At 40.4% G+C, this 21,230-nt stretch overlaps 1 protein-coding gene and 1 pseudogene across 1 annotated transcript in view; both read right to left on the reverse strand.

Annotated features, from left to right (window-relative positions):
• HMGB1 (high mobility group box 1) overlaps nucleotides 1–21,230 on the reverse strand; it is a 105,923-nt gene that overhangs the window by 19,780 nt on the left and 64,913 nt on the right. The gene's annotated exons all lie outside the window — the stretch shown is intronic.
• Nucleotides 3,424–15,388, reverse strand: LOC105853467 (annotated as a pseudogene).

Consider the following 21,230-nt stretch of genomic DNA (forward strand, 5'->3'; position numbering starts at 1 on the left):
TCAGAGTAGTGAAGTTGGAGACTAGGCCAGATAAAGAATGTACTGCTAAAAAAGAAGAACACTATGTGTAATAACCCTAAGAATCTGAGGCTGGGATGCTGGAGTCAACAAGGTTTTCTCACAAAATAGCCCTTTGTGCCACTGTCAGAGGCCAGAGGCTGGCCTGGAGTTCTGATAATCTAAATCCACTTAGGCTCCTTCCACTCTTCCTGAAGTGAGCCCTGCTGTCCTCAGGGGCTGCGCGGGATGGGCTCACTTCGTTGCATTCCCTTCCAGACTAGATGTCCAAGTCAATTACAGCCACTTCAGGAATGCAGAGGCCCATGGAATTCTACCAACACTTGTGTGAACGTATGTGTGTGTGGGGAGACAGCTGCCAATGGGAGTGGTATGGAGAATGGGAAGGCTGTCAACTCCAGAGGATTCTACTGCAGCCTCGGCAGGAGTCTGGCAGTCACAATGGTTAGTTCCCAGGAAGACTGAGAATGGTAAATATCTTAAGTATTCCATTCCTCCCTTTTGGCACTGCAGAATCAAGAGAAAAGTAAAGCAGGTAAACCTGTTGGACAAGACCTTCTCTTGTTGGAGACCTCCCCAGCTCCCAGAGACTGGTGGTTCTTCCTTCCCAGCAGAGAAGAGGGCCATGGTCAGAGAAAACTGAGTGAACAGCTTGCTTATTTGCCAACCTCTCCAGGAAAGTGCAGGGGAAACTGCGTGAGAGCAATGTGGGTCTGGGCTGGGGTGCCACCTCCAAACACCTGCACATCACAATCACAGGAAGAAAAGGAAGCTGCTCGGACCCATTGATTCCGGCCGAGGTGCACAGCTGAGGGCTCAACTGTCAAAAGTCTGTACAGGAAGGGGAAAAAAATCCCATGTCACCTTTTTCTTCTTGCCGTCTTCTTCCCTCTGGGCGTTTCTATTTTAACGAAAACATGTTTTTTTAATGGTACAAAAGGGCTCATGAGGAATAGGAGACTGAGAAACCTGGGCTGAGAGCTGAAGGCAGAGATAAATGCAGGTGAGTGAAGAACATGTGGGTGCCTGTTTTGGGGAAAGATTGGTATCCTTCCCTCCAACATCTTGCAGAATGAGGAAGTGGCTGTTTTCAAATACCTGCAACACCTGTAAGGTAATAACCAGAGTGAACTGCAGGGCCCTGACTTCTGCTCCCAGATGGCTCTGCTTTCAGCCCCTTGTCTTGGTGTCTTTAACTCAAGGAGTGGGACTAAACATTTAACAAACAACAGACCGCAGGAGACAGCTCTGTTGGACACACTTCTTGAAGTGTGGTGACCAAATTTCACCTGGCAGGGCTCATTTTAATCTATGCAGAAATTTGCAGAAAACACAAGTATCTGGGTTGAATTATAACTTGGTGGTTTCTACTAACCTATATATAACGTTGGTGTAACTGAGTATCTAAGACTTACAGTATGTATTTTTTCATTGTGAGAAAGAAGTTAAATGATTCTTCCGCCCTTCTCTTCACCATTTCCCCCTCCTCTCACAAAGCTGCTATATCTTTTTTTTTCCTTTAATGGTCTAAAAATGATTGCTTCACATTTGGTATTCCATAAAGGGGAAATGAAAAAATAAATATCAAAAAAGTGAAGAAAAAAAGTACCACTTGCTCAGAAAATAAGATGTATGAACCCTTAAGAATGGGAAAACACCAGCTACTATAGCAGGGAGAAGACATTTTTGCCAAATTTAGAACCCACTGGAAAATCACGGGCTCTAAGTTTAGAACTGAACTAAAAAACTTGCACTTACATTGCATTTGGCATTGGTTAAAAAATATTCTAAGATACTAATTAAAGGGAAAAATTTATACTCTTAGTTCTAGAAGCTGGGAATTATTTTCAAACAGATTCTTTATTGTCTCAATGGATAGGCCTGCACTTGAAAAAGAGACCTTTTTTCCCCTAATTAATCCTCCTTACAAAACAATTCTTTAAAATTGAGGGGGAAAACAGCTTTGCCAAGATCTTTAAGAGTTACAGAATTGTTCTGTAACCTTTGAACCCAAGCAAATATTCCAGGTAGTCAGACAAGCTTTATATGTATATACAAACTAGTGTTCAAAATGAAAGCAGTCATATCCAAATCCTGGTGAATTTTCAGTCATAAAAATACAATAAAATTGGAAATGGTCACTGTAAACAAAAATTGACTCTTACCAGCATTATTTTTCTTTCCTAACTCATATGTAAAGATGGTCTGCACCATCACTCAGAAATGGATCAGAATTACTGCTTTGGAGATAACTATAAAACAGTTCAGATCCAAAAGTTTCAAAGAAATAAATCAAGAACTAGTAGTAAATATGCATCCATTGGCTAACATGACTCCAGTTAGTTAACAACTTTTACAATTATTGGAAATTTTAAAATATCTAATGTCATACTAATACACACATGCACATATATACTATATATGTGTATGTATTATACATACATACACACACAAAACATGTAATAGTAATGGCCTAAGAAGAGGACCTGAATTCTAACAATTAGACAAAATGTTAAACACAAATATTCAGTGCAAATAGTCACCACAGTGAGTATTCAAAACCACAAATTTTGGGGTTAAGTTCTCAGTGCCATCAAAACCACAAATTTTGGAGGAAATTTTTCCTTTGGATTACTGCTTTGGACTCTAAATACATTTTGAGTCACTGTAGGGACCACGCTTAACAATTGGTGGAGTTGACATTCTTCCTACAGGAGGATCATTAACTCATCCGTTCAAAATCCTAAAACTTTAATTTCTAAACTTTCAAAAGCTCTTGTGAAAGGATATTTAATTAACTCCTAAGTTGACTACTTTTTTGTGTGTGTGGCATGAATGGAATATGAAAAAGCTGGTGGTTTGTGGACAAACAGATCCTAATAGTTTTTATGGAGAAAATTCCCAGATTGTTAAGCTTGTTCCAGGCATTTTCAATTCTTTATCCTATAAATTTTTTTGCCACAGAAATAATCCACAAATAAGTTTAGTATTGAAAACAATTAGGAATCCAAAGTGCTTGATGAATTATACATTTAACCAAGACTCAAGACAATTTTCTGTATTTCCTTTGTCTTATTATTTGGTTTCAGCTGTCACTTTATTATAAGATGATAGAATCAATGACAAATTTAAACTATAACTTGGTAACCTTTGGTCAGGCATCAAGTTTTATTAAAAGTAAACTGCTTCTTCAAAGGTAACCACGGAACAACTCAAATTACAGAGCAAGAAGGATGAGAAAGATCTCACAGGTCAATAGGCTGCTTGAGTCCTCTCAGAGGAGCTCAAAACTTCACTTTTACCAAAGGTAACTTCAGCAGACAGCAGTTAAGGACTTTGTCATATTGAATGGTTTCCATTTAGTGCAGTGACCGTTTCTAGCTGTCTCAGTTGGGATAGAGGCATTTACAGAACTGGCTGTGATGGAGTCTTCTTGGTGAGCAGCTTCAGCTCTTCTTTTTGCTGCACTTGGTGACTGTCCGGCCCCCTTTCTCTGCGTACAGAGGCGCTCGGCACCATGAACTTTCCCACCCAGTTTATCATGTATGCCTGTTCCTTTCAACACATCCTATTCGGTACAGAGTACGACCATCTAGGCGATTCTTTACCTCCATATATACTCTATGCAGCCGTCGCTGTAGTTAGCTTCAAGGTGAAATTGGTGCTTTTTCTGACATCAAAAAGGTGATGGTAAATGTGAAACATTGTCTGCTGCAACTCCTCCAGCTCGATAGCATCTGGATTTGCTCCATGGAAGTTTGTTTCGCCTTTTCTAGTTGGGTAATGTTATACTCATTGAATTTATCAGCAAATTCCCCAATAGAAGCATCATATTTTGTAACTATATACACAGGTAACTGTATGATTGATATGGCAGAAACAATGTCTAGAGTGATTACATTGATTGCTTTGGATAGAGCATGCAAGATCAGACCAGTTCAGAGCAATAACACCCTGTTACAATGGTTTTAGGATAAAGGAACAGAAATACTTAAGGAAAAGACCCAAATGCACTTTTATTCCATATTCAGGGAGAGGTGGTATGGGGCAAGGCTGGCTGCCTTGTGTAAAAGATCTGTGTAGCCTGAAATACTCTTGGACCAAGGAAGCCTTGTTCTGCAGGGAGGGGCCTCTGCAAAGTTGGCAGAAAGTCCCACTCAGGACAGCAAGGTCAGGGAGGGGCCAGGTGGCAATCTTACTAGAGTCCCTGACAGAACGTGTCAGAGGCAGGAGCAAACTTGAGAGTGGGAGGTAGGCTTTCCTGCAAAAAGATGCTTTTCTCCAGGGACTGAGCAAACATACACTGCTGATATTCAACAAAAAAGTATTATTAATTCCCCATTTCAAACATTTCATTAGATTCTACCACCTGGAATAGAATACCATAGAGAGTCCAGAAATACACACACACACACATACATATGGTCAACTGATTTTCAACCAGGGTGCTAAGATAATTTAATGGGAGAAAGGAAATCTTTTCAACAAAGTCCCCCATAACAGCTACACTACCATGTGGGAAAAAATAATATTGATTCTCAGTTCATACCATATCCAAACTTGCATTCAAAAGGAAAGGTTGAGGTTGAGCTAAATGTAAAACCTAAAACTAGAAAACTTCTAGAATTAAACAGAATAGAAAAATCTATTCAATATAAAGGAGACAAAAATGTCTTAGAACACAAAAATTTTATAAAAGGGAAAACTGATACACTGAATGATTAATGAAAATAAGACATAATCAGAAAATATAGTTAATATGTATATAACCCCCCCAAAACATACAAGAAAAAGACCATGTTTTCTGTTTTTAACAACTCCCCCCTCTTGAACATAATCTTAGCTTAACTAAACGTTTTGATCAACCTCCAAAGGTCAGCTCTACTCCAAGCGACGGCTTCTCAGGCTTTGCTGAGTTTTTGTGAGGTATTCACAGATCATTGGAATCCCAACTTCAGGTCTGCATTCTGGCCTCTCCTCACTCTCGGAGGGCCCAGTCTCAGAAAGACCTTTTGCTTGCTGGTCAGCACCTGCTAACAGGCATTTATAGCTATTGAGTGAATTCAAAGCAGTAAGAGGACTATTAAAAACATAAACAGGATAATTCCCTATGCTTGGAGTATGCTTCAGAATCAGGGTCCCCCAAATCCAAACCAATCAAAGAAAGAACCCTGTAAGGGAGTCACCCTTTTAAGCCAAATGACTTCAAAACAGGCCTGCAATGAGTCCTCCATGGAGGGACAGACTTAATGACTTTATTTCTGTTGTGGTTTCAGCAAAAATATAATCCTAAACCAATCAACCTGGAGTTTCCTAGTCAGCAGCAGGAAGGTCACCCCCCTCTGCCTTCAGAATAACCTTTTCTTCTGCTAGTCACCGTTGACCCATCCTCTGTTCCAGCTCATGTAACCCCTTGCAGTAACTAAATGGGACGTGCCAAGTTCATCAGTAGCTTAATAAAGCCATTAATTTAAATCTCTAAATTGATGAATTTCTTTTTTTAGCATATACAACACACAAATATATGCTTATTGTAAACAAATACAGAAGTGTATAGGCTAAAGAGTCAATTTTTCTTTCTGGAAGCTCTGCCCCATCTCAATTCTTCCCTTGTAATAACTTCTGTTAACAAGTTAATGTATTTCTTCTATACTTTGACTGTTCACTTATATAAGTTATCTTAGATAGGATTTTAAAAGCAGGTTTATTGAGTGATAACATATATTCTATATATGTATAGTCATTATAAAATTCACTTGTGTAAAATGTATAATTCAATGATTTTTAGTGTATTTGTGGGTTTGTCTAGCCATCATAACCTAAGAAGATTAAAAAATGATTCACACACACACACAGTTTATTTAAAAAATACATGTATGTAGGTTATGGTGATATTTATATGTATATATAACTTTTATTTGCCAGTTAGTACTAAGCCTTGAAGATATTCTTCCAATTTCAGCACAGATAGATTTGAGATTACTTTCTAAAGAGAGGTATGTGTCAAAATTCCATCTCCCTTGTCAGATTCCTTAGAAAAAGGATGCTAAAAGACAGAAGTTGGACAGATCAGATGATGGTAACTTTTGGTTTCAATAGACAAAAAGGATGTCAGTTGACTTAGAGATAGTCAAAGAGTATAAACATGAACTGGAAAAAAGGGATAGAAAAATATTTTGGAATATATAAAACCTCAGCAATTTTGAGTATCTTGAAATAACACTAATAGGTAATAGTTGTATAACTTTTACTACAAACAAGGCATATTCTAGAAGCTTAACATATGACAAAATATTTAAGTTCTCACAACAATTGCATACATTTTTACTATTGTCATATCAACTTTTAAATGTGGAGACTAAGGCACAATAAGTGATTTGTTCATAAATTAATAAGCTAGAATGAGACAGTCATAACGTCAAATCTAGGCAAACTGGCTTCAGAGTCCACACTCAGATAATTTGTTGGGATGCAGGGAAGGGCATTGGGACTGTGTGAGAGAGAGAAGTTTAGGATAAAACTAAGGGGAAAGCAAGTAAAATTTCTCATAGTGGCTGTCTCTTAGTTAGCACGCTTACAAACACTATGATATTATATTACTTTGCATCTTTATAATCCTATTATATTGTTAGATTATCTCATATTCTGTCCTAACACTTTTAGTGAGAGTGTTCATCTATTGGGAAAGTGACAATTCTGTTGCCAGCCCAGGGGGTTATTTAATTTAACTGTCTTCGTTTGGGGTTGCTGCCATTCTGCAGAACAACTGACACTATTAAGTTTTGGTGAATCTTGTAGATTAAGGATTGGGACTGTGAAGGTAATGAGGTTACACTTCAGCTCACAGAACCTGGAGTAAGGAAAAACAATAGTCAAGGTACTGTAGGGATTGATGCTTTGGAAGCACCCAGGTGGAATCAGTATGATTTAGGAAAGCCCTAGAAGACTCTGGAAGGAAACCTTGAGATTCAAGTTGAGAAATAGGTTGAACAGTATCATAAATAATCTTAAATGAGCCTTAAGAAATTTGGGTTTTATCCTGAAGAAAATGCAGAGTGGATATACAGGCCTGAAGGTGAGGGTAGTTAGAAGATTGACTGAATTACTCCCCAGTCCAGATACAACCTCCACCCAAAACATCTCTTACTGTTGCTAGCTGGTTCCTTATCTTTTGACTCATAAAGTTACTAGACTTTGTTTCTCAATCACAATGTGGTCTCAGCTGAAAATAATCTTTTATATCTAAAATTTGTTTTATATGCTTACCATTGTTAAATATCTCTTCAGTACTAGAGAAGTACTAGACACTTCTTTTCAAAACTTCAGGGGCTTCCAAAAGAAGCTGGTCAAAAAAGGATTATTTAATTATGAGATGCCCGAGGGGGGTATTTAAAACAAGTATGACAAACAGCAACTCCCTGTTACATTAAAGCTACAGTGGGGTGGGAAGAAGAGCTTGGGCTAGGGAAGGTGGGGTTAGATTTAAATTGTATCTTCCTTATAATAAAAGGCCGTACCTTTTCAAATTCATAGCAGAGGTAATCACGAGTGTGCTCAGACAGAAGGAATGAAGTTGTAGGCTAATTCTGATTAAAACCAAGGAGGGGAGATGCCAGAGAACACCGCAAAGACTGGGATTGGAGGGGAAAGAAAGGAGATATCTAAACCAACAATACTCACATAAGACGATTTCAAATTTTTTCATGTTGGTAAATGATGTTTATTTTCATTACACTAGCAGAAATGAAGGGTAATTGTCAATTCACAGTATCAACTCTTGTTTTTCAATTGTTTATTATACACAACTACAAATATGTAAGAGAGAGAGAGAAGAATGTAACGGAGCCCTGTTTACTCAACAGCTCTCAGGGCATGGCCCTCCTACATTCTGGGCTATGTTGAAGCTGTCATTTCATCTACGGTCACCTCAGTGAATATACTTGTTTCACAGGCAAACCTGCTTTTTTGAGCCCACTTTTCTCTTCACTCACTCCCATCTTCTCTGGGAGGAATCTAAAGACAGCAAGGGCACAGGTTTGAAAAAACAGCTTCCATAGAAATGTCAGCCTGGCTGACAAAGGGAGAGAGCAAAACCCATTTTATCAGGAAAAGATTAAGAGGAAGCAGAGCAAGGCGTTCCCTCGGGGCTGGGAGGAAGATCAAGCTTGGGATATCTGATGGGATAAGTAGGTGAGGGGCTTGAACTTGAAGGTTACAAACCTGAGGGGTAGAGACATTAAGATCTGCTGACTTTCATCTGGCTTCTGGATGGATGTGCTAGATACTCCTCAGAGGGCAAGGAAGCAGGTTTCTTTTTTTTTTTTTTTTTAAGATTTATTTATTTCTGCATACAGAACTGGGGTACAGACCAGAGGTACAGGGGTGGTGAGGAGATTCACCAGAGAGAGTGGGAGCAGAACAGGCAGAGAGATGATGAAGTACACTGCTAAGGGGAGCAGCATACCAGTCAGGAGAGGTCTGCTGCACCGTGTGCATGATCTCAGGGTCCAGGAATCGAACTCGCACTGAAGCGGCTGCAGTAGCTTACAGTGCTGTGCTTTAACCCACTGGGTGATCATGGAGGGCCAGAAGCAGTTTCACTGAACGAGAAAGTAGATGCATTCTCAGAACTTTCCAAGTGTGGGATTTACTATTAATTGAGCAAATGTTTACTAAAACCTTGCCTGTCACCAACCCCCTCTTTAAACCAATCTGTAATTACACCCACCCTTACTTCTGTTCCTTCCATGTCACATATGACTCGTCCTTGCTCTAGGCCACCATGTTTACTTTCACTCTTTGTCTCCCCTTCCCACTTGGTTCAGAGTTGTGGTCATTGAGCCTTGAAATGGGTACATTTCCTGCAACACACCTGAGTGGCCTCCATTCACACACACTCCAGCAGCTCCTTAACTCCCTCTCCACATGGCCCTTTTGCCCTCCTTTGTCTGAATGTTTTTGCCTAGCTAGAGCACTTATTCTTCAAAGCTTCCCTTTCTCCAGAAACCCTCTAGACTTCCCCTGCCTTCCCCATAGAGCTGTGTGGTGCCTCCTCCAGGTTCCCTGCAGGCCTGAATGCTAAGTGTTCAGCTATTGGGGTGAAACACAGCCTTCACTCACATTCTCTCTCTGGCTGAGGCCCTGAGGGCAAAGCCTTGGCTGTAATTCCCCTGCATACCTGGTTTCCAGTGTGCTCACTCCAAATGTTTTAAGAAGACAACAGGGCTACAAAGATGAACAAAATCATTCCTGATCTCTTTTTATCTCCCTGACTGTCTGAAGATCCATCACCATCAAGAATGACACAGTAACCAGACCAGGAAGTTCATGACCTGAGCAAATGGTCATAGAAGCCAACCATATGTCCTGAATGGACTCCACCCCCATCTCCAACCCACAGAGATCTCAGTGCAGAGGACTGTAACTGCCATCATGCCATGACTCTGGATTTCTTGAAGGGGGGATTGCTGGGAACTAAGGGAAGAGTTAATCAGCCACTCTTGGTATAAAACTGAACATATATGACCTGCACTTTCTTGGTTTTCCCTGTCTTTTGCATGCTCTTGGTCTCCCTGCTCAGACAGCATTACTGGTAGGATGCATTCACCAATTAATCTCTCTCACTTTCTCTGTAGATCCCGTTTTCATTTCCCATTCCCCCAAAATCCTTTATTAACCTTTCTATGTGTGCCTGCAATTGGGTCTTTTTCTAAGTGTTTTTGAATGCGCAGGTAAGGTCTCACACACAGGCTAGCATGTTTCCTCTTGGAGTTGCCCTCTACCATATCTAAGACAGAAATTTGTGCGAAACTAGCTAAAATGTACAAGACCACCCCTCAAGTCCTCTTTGTATTTGAATTCAAAATGCATTTGGGGGGTAACAAGTCAACAGACTTTGGTATGATTTACAATTCTTTGTATTATGCAAAGAAAAATGAACCCAAATGTTTGCTTGCAAAACAAGACCTGTGTGAGAAGAAAAAGACCAAGACAAGAGTGAAGGGGATGCAAGAGCAGAATGAAGAAACAGAGGGCTACAAAGGCCAATGTGGCTTAGGTAAAAAGGAGTAAAGATTCTGTGGTGACTTTATCTGAGATGACTGTGCAGATTTTTCATGAGAGGATTAGTAAATCACAACCTTTTATGTGGAAAAAAAAAATCATCCCTGCTTGCAAAATAATTCATTCTATAGAGTGTTCCCCCCAGGTGAGGGGATCAGAGTGCCTGCCACTTAATGTTTGTGAGGAGGGTTCCCATCACATTCAAGGGAAATCCCAAATCCTTTACAGTGACACACATATTCTCCAACCCTGCCTAGAGGGACTCACTTGTAGGATTATAACTACCACAGGAACTTTTCCAAGCCCCCTACTGAATTCTGTCCTCGTGTGCATTCTCTCCCTTGCCTGGAATTTCAACTTCTAATCCAGCGGTCACCTCCTGGTGATTCTTTGTGACCCAGTGTGGGTGTCATCACCATCTCTGGAAAGCATGCCACTAGACATGGGTGGATACATCCACTAGACTGGGACTTTCCTAGGAGAAAGGTCTTTTTCCACCATCCCTGTGTCTCCAGCATTTAGCACCATTTCTGGAGCATATAAGCACCTCAGTAAATGTTTGATGAATGACTAAATGAGGGACTAAAGTGTCTAGTTTCTTTAGATTATGTCACTTTAAAAACACAAATAAATGGACTCGTTGCACTAATCTTTGTAGTCTCAGGAATACAAGCACTGCAGTTTAAGTTTCTGAGGCCTTATCAATTAAAATTTCAGGAAACAACTCCACCTGGCTTTGCTGGCAGTAAAGTAAGCAAATATCTCGTACAAGGTGACTCTTCTCTTTTAACTTCCAAGAAACACTGGTTTCTTGTGAGTAGATATACCTATGCTAGCAATCACTTAGTAAAAGCCAGAAAATTCAATGGACTGACTCACTGCAGCACAGAACCATTGCCACCATATCATACGGCAAAAAAATTAAAACTCAGTGTAAGTGTGTTCTTCCATTCCCAGTCAAGTTTAATCCATGGAGTTATAGTTACATCATTGAAAAAATAAAGATTAATCTCAGAGAATTGTTTTTAAGCCATAGCCTTATGAAATTTAAAGTAATAATAAAAAAAAAAGCAGGCCTAAAAAAAAAATCTTTGTCATTATCCTCACAGTCACTTGAAACAGTGATCCTCCACTTAGCCTTCTCCAATTTGTTTTTGACTATTTTTTTGAAAGGTATTCTGGTTCTCTCCCCTATTTCACTTTGAAAGTCCAGGGGTTACCTACTACAATTTGAGTTTTCCTCTCAAATTTCTTTAAACTTCCCTACCCACTCTTTCAATCGTTTGACTATCTGGAAATATTATTTTGTGTATTAATTATTCATTAGTTGTGTTTTTAGAAATCAACAGCAGAATGGCCCTTGTGCCTTACTTCATCTTCTTGCTCAGTTTCTGATCAGCTAAGCCTCTCATAACTAAAATACATTTATGAATTAATCTCATATTCTTAGTTTCTATTCCTAAGCCTGGAAATCAAGACCTATCAAGACATATTCATATTTAGCTCCTGACCTCTGCCTTGGGTTGTGATGATAATGAGATGATGGAGGAAAATGAGATGATGGAGGAATATGAGGGCAAAATTTTGGTATTTGAGGAATTTCTTAAACTGTTCAACAGCAAGAAAAGATGCTGATACTATAATGATGAAATATCAGAAGTAATATTTTCAATTTATATAATTTTTTGCTATTTTCCAAGCTCATTCACCTTCACTTGATCTAAAATAATCCTGTGATGTAGAAATTATCTTTCCCATTTCCTACAGAAATTACAGCTCAGAACTGTTAAATGTATTAGCCGAGATCTCCTAAGCACTCTTGGCTTTAACTCACACCTATAGGCTAATAATTTCCAAACCTATTTCATATTCCAAACTGCCTCCCTGAGAAAGTCAAATTTTTCAGCAAAATTACCTATTAGCCAATTTTATCCAGCAGTCTCAATTATAGGGTGGAAACCAGAAGGACTGTCAGCATCAGTTTTCTTGGTGCACCTGGTACAGGTAATCTACCTGGCAGCCCAGTGGAAGCCTTGCACCATTGCGTAGATGGGACACAGAGCCCCAAGAAGTATTTGCTGCGTGAATGGTTTGATGAGTGAGTAGGGGTGGGTCATTCTCAACTCTTCCTTCACCCTCAACCACAAGATTAATTGGTCATAAAATCCCGCTGTCTACATCATAAATCTCTCTCAAATCTTTCCCCCCTTAATAATCCCCAACTTGCATCCCTCGCTGGATTGTGTCAAGACTAGAATGAGATTAATACACATAAAAGTGTTTTTGCGAAGAATAAACCTCTGAGGGAAAAGAAGAGAAAGGCTAAATCCCTCTGGAATCTGTTAGTAAACTTAGCAGCTCCAGTTTGACTATTCCTTTCAAGTTAGGATTTTTCTGTCCTCCTGACCTTGCTGTCTTCTCTGCCATGGCTTCCATTACTTAGTTTGTCTGTAAATACCACGGATCTGTATGCACCAGTTTAGCAGGTCAGATTCATTCCCTTTTATGTTGCTTGCTCCTGGTTACCTCTTAGAGCAAAGCTGGCTCCTGTAAAGGCTGTTAACTCCTCAAGAAAAGGAGCTGTTCTACAGCGTTTACGGGTTCCACAGCACCTCACGCAACCACAGGCATCTAGTAAGTGTTTAATAAGTGCTTATTGATTGAGACATCAATTCTCCTCCACACCCCCACTCTCCACTATGCTGAGTTTCTATCAAAATTCTATTGCTCATTCTTCCCAACTAGCTGCTTATATCGGCAGCATTTCTTCCTAAGAGACTTGAGAAAGGAAAACATTCCAGATTAGCCTGCAGGTTGGAATTTTTAAACACTCGCTCTTTCTAATAAATGTATCAAATCAACCATGGTGGGCGTGCCAGGCTCAAATTGTCCAACACACTGAAATACTGAAGTTTTACATATATACTGCTTATACACATCCACGGAAAACAAAGTATAATGTTAATGCACATATCCTGGACACTGCCAATAATGACTGCATAATTAATAAAACAGTGGCCCGATGGTATGCCCTATGCCCATCAATTGCTGCTCTTTGAGATGACTACTCTGGTGACATTTCCTTCCCATACCCAGTCACCACGTGGTCCTGGCTTTGTCTACTTCATCAGCTCCATGGCTTCTTGGCTTCCGGCTTCTCCCTACTGGAACACAGTTCATCTCGTAGTGCAGGCAGGCAGTGGGGTACCGCGGGCGAAGGAGGGTCCTGGAGCCCTAGGTGGCTTTTCAGGCTTTTAATGATTTTTCTACAGCATTTGTAGTGAGGCAGCCAGGTGCAGGGCAGGGGTGGGGGGTCTGGGGACCAGGTGGCTGCCAGGCCTCCTAGCCCCAGGCAAATCTTTATTCTTTCTGGGCTCTCTGGAGTTCTCTTGCTGTTCTCTACTGTACTGTCCTCTGCCTCCTTCTGTCCTCTGTTGCCACGCTTGGTTCCCTCCTGTCTCCTCTGTGATGTGCCCATAAATGTGCAGCCTCCAGGCTCAGGTGTGCCCATGATGCTGCCCACACCATGCTCCAGGTGCTGCCATTGGGCACATGTGTAAGGCCACAGGTGTCGATCATGGATGCTAATGGCAGGAAGGTGGAAAAAACCTGATCACTTCCATTTACCCTACAATCTTCAATTCAGATTAATTCCCCCTAGACATGAACTTCACCCTCCCCCTGCCCAAACTCACACCTCCAGGGGCTCTCTGGTATTTACATGACAAGGCACACACTCCTTTGCCAGATTTTCAAAAACTTTGAAGTCTAAGTAGACCCTCGTGGCCTAACCTTACTCTTCTTGATGGGGCATGATGGTGGCTGCCCTTAGGCCTGGCAAGTTGCCACCCGTAATTTACTTGGTGAAAGTGCTCCACCATTAACTGGCAGTGGTAAACTGAGAGGCCACCTGCCCTGTGGATGTGTGACTGAGCATCTGGGATAATCTAACACTTGGGTTAGAACCTGGGGCCTTGGGTGTGATTGTTGAGGCTCTGATGCTAGTGAACACTGGGGCCCCCGGAGATCTCCTTCACTAGTTCATGATTTGGAGCAACATTCTAGCAGTTTGGTCTCCCACAGAATGGCCCTGGTCTACCAGGCAGGTGGCCAGTGATAGTGTCCCCTGCAAATCAACACTTTGCCTTCAGGTATGAGCGCATGTGTATCAGCAGCCTTGGCAAGCTTGGCGTGTGAAGCCACTGCTGATGAGTGGAACCTCCTTCACACTAACAGTCAGAATGGTAATCAATAAAATTAGTGAAATTTCAGAACTGGAGGAAGAGTTCAAGGACCACAGTGAACTGACGGAAATAAATGTCTTTTAGGAAGGCCTCATGGTGGATGGTCTCTCAGTTCCTGGGGACAGTTCCCCCTCAAACTCAGTGTATCACTGTGAGACCACATCACTAAGGGCAGTCCTACCTTAGCCTGGATTCCATTTTCTCTCCATTTTTGAGTCTCAAGTCACCTTTCTCTTGTTCAATATGCCTTCCCCATGATTTCCTCTGCTTTCACGCCTATCCCTCTAGAATGATCTGCTTTAGGAAGTCACACCACTTGAGTGCTCTCAGGAGCAGCAGGTATATCCTATACAGTGCAGCACCTGCACAAGTGTCTGGATGTCTCTCTTGGATGTAATGCAGACAACTCGATCTTAGTCTGGCAATACTAACTTGACTTTTACCTCAGTTAATGGTGCCATCATCCAAACAACAGCTCAGCAAAATCAGAATGCGTCACCCTGAATCCTCTTTCTTGTCCATTCCCTCCATCTCGTCAGTCATCAAGTCTCATCTATCCACCGTCCCTTCACACTTGTCTGGTCTCTCACTTCTAGCCCCACATGATGGGAGTCTTCGCAGTGGTCTTTCTGTCCTATTCTTGTTTTTCTTAAACAGCCACCACATTAATACTGAAATGGTGACACAGCTCTGAGCATATTATTTTCCTGCATAGAACAACACAATCAATTCCCAACCTATGTAATATATGCAAACTGGTCGTTAAGCCAGGGATCCTTTGAAATTGGATTCAATTTATTTTCTAGCTTTGTTGCTTATCTTTTCCAGTCACATAAAATCCAGTCATACAGAATCAACAGAATAGACTAGCATGTTCCTAAACAGGTACATGGTTTCATTCCTCCTAGCCTTTACCAGATCAGGGATTTCTCTTTATGTCTCCTGGCTTTTTGCAGTCTCCGGGAGAACCATTCATTCTTCAGATCTAGCTCAAGTGCCACCTCCTCTGGACGCTCAGTGACCCACTGAAGCTGAGTTGATCGATTCTTGCTTTTGTTAGTCATTGTGCTTAATATGCACACTGTTATTATACTTCACATACTAGCAGTCAATGATTTGTTTTCTTGACCCCTCTCTTATTGTGAAGTCCCAAGGGCAAGAATTGTATCTTATTTTTTGCATTAACCTACCAAATGCCCAGCACATGATGATGGCATGACAAAAGCTTGTTACAAAGAATAGTGATAAGGGACACAATGATTTGGCATTTCCTGGCTCTGCCACTCGGCAATGGTCTCACCTCTCTAAGCTCTGCTTCCTCCATTATAAAATATAGTTGTAGCAGAATTTTTGCAAAGATCCAGTGAGATAAATATGTGTTAACAGTACAATATCCCAGGTTTACAACTCAGTAAATGACAGCCATTGCTATCATTATCCCTCAGGGTCTAGTATGTTGTTATTATTGTTTTAAGCTTCATGTTGCTCCTCTAAGCAATTGATTCCACTGATGCAACCTTTCCATAAACTACTAGCACACTAATGGCAGTGCTCATTTCGATTATCTCCTGACTAGTTTATAAACGTTGGAGAACTGGGATATGTCTTACTCTGTGAAAGGCAGAAATCCAGGTTGGCCCCACCAGAAGCTTGTCCTTGTCAAATCACCTCCCCTTGATTAAAAGGGGAATTTCACATGTGAATTTGACGATGTGCCACTTCCAAGTTAGATGCACACTTGGCCCAGGTGGGCCCTCCCTAAACATGTTCAGCCATTAAAAGTAGTTTTCTCTGACTGGAGACAAGAGAGGAAGTCAGAGATTCAAAGCACACGACAGTCTGGACATGGCTTGCTCTTTCGAAGTTGGAGGGAGCCATGTGGAAAGACTATGAGAACAACCTTTAGTGCCATAAAGTCCTGTTGACTAAGAGTAAGAAAATGGGGATCACAGTTATAAATCACAAGCATCTGGATTCTGCCAATAATCTGAGTGAATGTGGAAGTGACATTTTCTCAGAATTTCTAGACAGGGGCTTAGTTTGGCCAAAACCTTGATTCAGCCTTGAGATGGAGAACCCAGCCACGCATAGCTGTGTTGTTTGAAGCCTCTGCGGTAACTTTTGTTATGCAGTGATGGAAAATTATGACTTCTTTTTCCTACCCTAATTATTGAACAAATATTACTTAATATTATATTCTAAAAGTATTCATTGAGAAAATTTTAAGAAAATTTTAATTTTATCTTATCACCAGTCAGGTCAAAATGTCAACTGGCCTCTTGTATTATCAAAATAAAAAACATCTTTTTTTAAAAAAAGGTTTAAACCTGAACAATACTCTATGCTCATTTATATTTATTAAATTGTTTAAAACATGATATTCCAGAAATGTTGTTACAAAACAGCAAATAGGGTATTTTACATGTTAAGGTAATTATTAAGACTTTGTAGGAAAAAATCTTTGTGTGTCAAATCATTACAAAGAAGGGTTCTATCTAACAAATCCATTTCCATTTTAATGCAGAAGTTCCTTAAAAAGGATGATTTTTATTTTCAAAGTTTTTATTAAAAAAATCTGGTAGGCCCTCCCTGGTGGCGCAGCAGGTTAAAGCACAGCATTGAGAATCTAAAGCGGCTTCAGCATGAGTTCGATTCCCGCCTGCCCCGGAGGTGACCACATGGCGTGGCAGACCTCTCCTGACCCGCCCGCTGCTCCCCTCAGCAGTGTACTTCGTCGATCTGCCCGTTCTGTTCCCCACTCTGTCTCTGGTGAAGCCTCTCGCCGCCCCTGAGCCTCTGGCCTGTACCCCAGTTCTGTATGCACAAATAAATAAATCTTAAAAAAAAAAAAATTAAAAAAAAAATCTGGTAAATGCTGGGTGATACACACCACTTAGAGAATTATAGTACATACCACCACCTAACCATTCAAGGAAGTCATGGAGTGAAAATACCTATTTAATTTTTTAATATAACATTTCTCAGATGCATGTACACTTGAATCTTTGCTTTGCAAAGATTTGCAAAGACATCTTTCTGGAATACCATTTGAGAAATGCTGACCTAAACAAGTTCCTCACTTCCTCAGGGAAAAAAAATCAAATCAAAATATTAGTAGAGAAAGATATATTTCAGAAATTGAATTAATTAAAGATATTCAGGAGCTAGAAAAGTGTCTTTCCTTCCCCTATTGGTTATGACAACTTCTCATTACTTTTTTCTAGTCAATAAGTTGAAAAGGTGATTTTATTATATTAATTTTAACAAAATGTCTATTAGCAAAATGGATGTCCTGAGTCATTTTCTAGTGTAGTTTCAGGGATATCATATATCTTTTTGTGCATTACTAGAATGGATATTTCAAAATTAAGTGGAACAAGATGGTTCCTGTGGTCTAATACCTTACAACTTAATGCAGGAAACACTTAGAATTGACAAATTTTCAAGAAAAGATATTTTGATAGCCAGGACTAATTGCCATGTAAGATCTAAGGAGGAGAATAAAAGAGCAGGGTTAGATTTAAGAGAGGATTCTTACACATTTAAATACCATAAGTGCTAAATGAAGTTTTATGTATAAAATAAGAAAACAAAAAAATTTTAAGTCCAATTTGAAGCAGTGCTGCAATGAACTTCCAAAAAGGAGGAATAACTAGGATTCTACCCAAATTTTGCTGAGTCTAGTAATTCTCAAACTAAAGCAGATTGCAGGAACGACTGGGAAGGCTTCTTATTAGTGGGTTGCTGGGCAATAGGGCAGTCTCTGCCACAGGACTGGGATGGGTTCCAAGAAGCGGTATTTCTAACAAGTGCCCAGGTGATGCTGTAGAGCCAGTTTTGAACCTCCCTGAGAAAACAGTTCTTGCATGAACCCTCTTGATATTGTCACTCAACAGGTCTGGGAAAGACTTCGATCCTTTTTAGCACTAGGGTTCTGTGTTTTGGGGTTTTGTTATAGGGGGTTCTCGTTCTGCTTCTGCATCTCAAATTCTTTGTAATTCTCTCAACTGGTATTACAAAGCTCAAAGCAAAGCCAGAATGTTTGGAGAATAAAGGTGGGAGACAGAAACTTAATGTAATTTACAGCTGACCAGGAGAATTTACAGGAGAAAGTTGGGACCTGTGTATACTATAGCTTCTCACTTGTCTGCTTTGCTCTTCTACTGTAACCTGGAGAAGGCAGATTTGAACATTAGTATAATTAGAGAATAGCCAAAAGTCTGCAACTCTCACATAGGTTGTACATCCATCTACCTTGCCCATTTCCCTTCACATTTGTTTAATTGTCTGTGATTTTAAGACTCAATTTAGAATCAGCCATAAAAGTGTTCTGGCAGAGCAGTCAAGGGCATGATCTTTGGAGTCAGATGGATTCAAATCCTAGCTTTGTCATTTAGTTGCTGGGGGGCTCTGGAAGAGTTACTTAATAGTTCTTAAACTCAGTTTCCTCTTCTGTCTGTCACTGTTGTTAGGATGAGCAAGAAAATGCACTGGCATGGAGTAAAGGACCAGTACACACAAAAATGCTCTGAAAACCCTGGAATAAATGTCCATTGATTTCAGTGCTTGAGACACAAGAATTATACTACAAATTTTTCTTTTTCTTTTGATGGATGGCCAGGTGGGCAGGGCCGTGCTGGGCTCTGGGTCAAAGGACTTGGGGAGTCTGGATTCACTCTAATATTTTTCACTGAAGCAGCTAGAGCTGTTACATTCAACTTACTTCCTGCTAACCTCACAAACTACTCTTAATAAGAACTGAAATGATCAAATACAAGACAGCTGATTCTAAGATGCTTTGTTTTATTAAACAAGACTTAGAAAGAAAAAAAGTGCTGCCAATGAAACTATGAGATTATTCTTTCTTTTATTTACAGTTTTTATTTTATACCTTATGACATTGTTCTTTCAGACTTAGATTTCACAAACATTTGTAATTTCCTGGCACACATAAAAAGGAAAATGTAGGCGATATAAGTGGATTGAAAATATTCCTAAACTGCAGTCACATCCAGAGTTCCAGCCTTCTGAGTCACTTGTTTGACTCAGGGTCCATGTCACTGCTTATTCACTCAATGTTAGCCTCTGTATCTCGGAGGACATTGGTGAGGCAGCATTTCTGATACTCCAACAGTATTAGGAGCTCTTGGGGCTAGGCTTTTGGCTTGCCTATTTTCTATTCTTGCTTCACAGTATTACCAAGCACATGAGGATTTATCATTTTCCCACTCCTTTTCTCATAAACATTTGGTTACCAGGAATTAGAGTGCTTCACTCTTCCTGCTGGGGTTTTATTGTAAGAACTAACACATATTTTCTAGTTTTGGTGCTTTGGATATTCATGGACATGTAGACAGTGATAACTGTGGCCAACAGGTTGTGAGACATCTTCTGTTAGGTGTATCTTGATGTCATAGATGTTGGTAATATGTTCAAGCCCTGAGTTGATCCCTCTCTTTGGTCACTTGTAGAAAACACATTATGAATAGTCTTTGTATTGTATTTTTCCCTCTGTCGTGCAGATAAGGCACAGGGCAGGTTCTCCATGGATTCGGGCAGCCGGGGTCATATGGCCACTTCATGTTTAAGAAAGTATTTGAGGAGCTGTCAGACTGTTTTTCCAGAGCAGCTGAACCATTCATTGTAGAATCCCTCCAGTAATACATGAGGGTTCCAATTCCTCTGCATCCTTGTTGACATCCTTTGTTTTACCTTTTTGATTACAGCCATCTTAGAGGGTGTGAACTGATACCTTATTGTGACCCAGGCAGTTGTTTTCAAAGCACTTCCACTTGCACTTTCTCTTTTGATCCTCATAACATCTGTCAACATTCCTTATCCATAGTCAAGGAAGCAAACACTGATCCACTGACTTGCTCAAGATAGCTCAGCAACAGCACATGCACTAAACATGCTTCTGGATCCTTGGACCACCTCTCTTCTGCCACACCATGCTATTTTGTTATTTGTTTGTTTTGAAATTAAGTCATATATATAAATAATAAATGCATAAAACCCAAGGCATAATTTGCAAGATAGAAAAGAGAACAATGGAGGAAGTTGTCCCCCCTTTCCTTTCCCTCCCAGGAGGAATGGCCAGTTTTGTGGGCATCCCTAACCTGGTACTCTACACCCATGCAAACATTTACACATGTCCTTACACACTCACGCTCACATGTGCGCATGCACACACACACAAACACACACACACAGCAGCACCCTGCACACCCTGTTCTTGACCATGCTTTATGAGCAGTACATCTAGAGTGCGTTCCACAGCACATTAGGCTATGCTAGCCCAAGAAGAGCTGCCTGTTTCAGAGTAAGGCCTACAGGGAAGCTGGGGGAGGGGCTGATGGTGCAGATGCTGCTTCTGGCTTCCACAAGACAGCAGTAGCTAACCACTGCATTGGCCTGCAATAGTTCCTAAGAGTTTAATTTGGGGGAAAGATGCAGATATAGTTTGGGAGGCATAAAGCAAAAGAATCTTCAACTTGCAACAAAGTCTACGGCATTGCCTTCACAATAGACAGTAAAATACTGTGCAGTCCTGGTTAGTCTCCTTTGGGCACTCCTGTTCTTGCAGGGAGAGCACTGAGGAAAAATAACCTTCTCGTGCTGCCTTCCTCCTGGTAGGTATAGCAGACTTCAGCTCTGGTTGGTAAACTGGATTCATTATTTTTCATGTTCATGAACTCTCAGAGCTAAAGTATCTTTGCTTATGCTTACATTTTCTATTCATGAACTATCTCCTTTATGCACAAAAAATATCAATATTTTATGAAACATTCTCTTTGGAGGTGAAGCACTAGGGCACCACTCTTTTTTAGTTAAGGAAAATCTGCATGCTACTAAACCCCAGCTGAGCAAGGGAAAAGCCTTTAAATAAAGCTTTTCTACCTCGCT

Source organism: Condylura cristata, unplaced genomic scaffold (genome assembly GCF_000260355.1).
Source record: "Condylura cristata isolate star-nosed mole 26May11 unplaced genomic scaffold, ConCri1.0 scaffold00010, whole genome shotgun sequence".
Classification (NCBI taxonomy): domain Eukaryota; kingdom Metazoa; phylum Chordata; class Mammalia; order Eulipotyphla; family Talpidae; genus Condylura; species Condylura cristata.